Genomic DNA, 2,336 nt, shown 5'->3' on the forward strand with positions numbered 1-2,336 from the left:
GTTGATGTTGATCAATTAGCTGATCGGCTTAAGCGAAGCAGGGTCGTTGTTTATTTATAGTATATTCAGGCCTGCTGATGATTACGTAAGTATGAAATCACTGTGATACAGTTCTATATATTTTTAAATGTCTTTCTTTGAAAAATTGCATTCGGTAGGATTAGTAATATTTTTGGTAGAAATGACTGATTGTCCCTCTTAGCGTATGGCGTGTATGTAGAATGCCTCCTGGCATGTATGTATAATGCCCTCTATATATAAATTAATATGTTCAATAAGAAATAATTATTTTCGAATTTTTTCTCTTATGAGGTTTTTACGCTATCTACCTGACAATTTCTTGTTAAGTTTTCCTTATTAAGTAGTTGTCCTTAATTGCTAAATTTTTATTCCGAAAAAACTTTTCCTCTCCCGAAATGCAATTCGTAAAAGTTTGCCATTCATCCGGATATTGTATATATAAAATTCCCCATGTGCTTCGTTGATGTTGATCAATTAGCTGATCGGCTTAAGCGAAGCAGGGTCGTTGTTTATTTATAGTATATTCAGGCCTGCTGATGATTACGTAAGTATGAAATCACTGTGATACAGGTCTATATATTTTTAAATGTCTTTCGTTGAAAAATTGCATTCGGTAGGATTAGTAATATTTTTGGTAGAAATGACTGATTGTCCCTCTTAGCGTATGGCGTGTATGTAGAATGCCTCCTGGCATGTATGTATAATGCCCTCTATATATAAATTAATATGTTCAATAAGAAATAATATTTTTCGAAATTTTTTCTCTTATGAGGTTTTTACGCTATCTACCTGACAATTTCTTGTTAAGTTTTCCTTATTAAGTAGTGTCCTTAATTGCTAAATTTTTATTCCGAAAAAACTTTTCCTCTCCCAAATGCAATTCGTAAAAGTTTGCCATTCATCCGGATATAGTATATATATAATTTCACCCATGTGCTTCGTTGATGTTGATCAATTAGCTGATCGGCTTAAGCGAAGCAGGGTCGTTGTTTATTTATATATTTCAGGCCTGCTGATGATTACGTAAGTATGAAATCACTGTGATACAGGTCTATATATTTTTAAATGTCTTTCTTGAAAAATTGCATTCGGTAGGATTAGTAATATTTTTGTAGAAATGACTGATTGTCCCTCTTAGCGTATGGCGTGTATGTAGAATGCCTCCTGGCATGTATGTATAATGCCCTCTATATATAAATTAATATGTTCATAAGAAATAATTATTTTCGAAATTTTTTCTCTTATGAGGTTTTTACGCTATCTACCTGACAATTTCTTGTTAAGTTTTCCTTATTAAGTAGTTGTCCTTAATTGCTAAATTTTTATTCCGAAAAAACTTTTCCTCTCCCGAAATGCAATTCGTAAAAGTTTGCCATTCATCCGCATATAGTATATATAAATTCACCCATGTGCTTCGTTGATGTTGATCAATTAGCTGATCGGCTTAAGCGAAGCAGGGTCGTTGTTTATTTATAGTATATTCAGCCTGCTGATGATTACGTAAGTATGAAATCACTGTGATACAGGTCTATATATTTTTAAATGTCTTTCTTTGAAAAATTGCATTCGGTAGGATTAGTAATATTTTTGGTAGAAATGACTGATTGTCCCTCTTAGCGTATGGCGTGTATGTAGAATGCCTCCTGGCATGTATGTATAATGCCCTCTATATATAAATTAATATGTTCAATAAGAAATACTTATTTTCGAAATTTTTTTCTCTTATGAGGTTTTACGCTATCTACCTGACAATTTCTTGTTAAGTTTTCCTTATTAAGTAGTTGTCCTTAATTGCTAAATTTTTATTCCGAAAAAACTTTTCCTCTCCCGAAATGCAATTCGTAAAAGTTTGCCATTCATCCGGATATAGTATATATAAATTCACCCATGTGCTTCGTTGATGTTGATCAATTAGCTGATCGGCTTAAGCGAAGCAGGGTCGTTGTTTTTTATAGTATATTCAGGCCTGCTGATGATTACGTAAGTATGAAATCACTGTGATACAGGTCTATATATTTTTAAATGTCTTTCTTTGAAAAATTGCATTCGGTAGGATTAGTAATATTTTTGGTAGAAATGACTGATTGTCCCTCTTAGCGTATGGCGTGTATGTAGAATGTCTCCTGGCATGTATGTATAATGCCCTCTATATATAAATTAATATGTTCAATAAGAAATAATTATTTTCGAAATTTTTTTCTCTTATGAGGTTTTTACGCTATCTACCTGACAATTTCTTGTTAAGTTTTCCTTATTAAGTAGTTGTCCTTAATTGCTAAATTTTTATTCCGAAAAAACTTTTCCTCTCCCGAAAT

Source organism: Octopus sinensis, linkage group LG26 (assembly GCF_006345805.1).
Source record: "Octopus sinensis linkage group LG26, ASM634580v1, whole genome shotgun sequence".
Taxonomy (NCBI): Eukaryota; Metazoa; Mollusca; class Cephalopoda; order Octopoda; family Octopodidae; genus Octopus; species Octopus sinensis.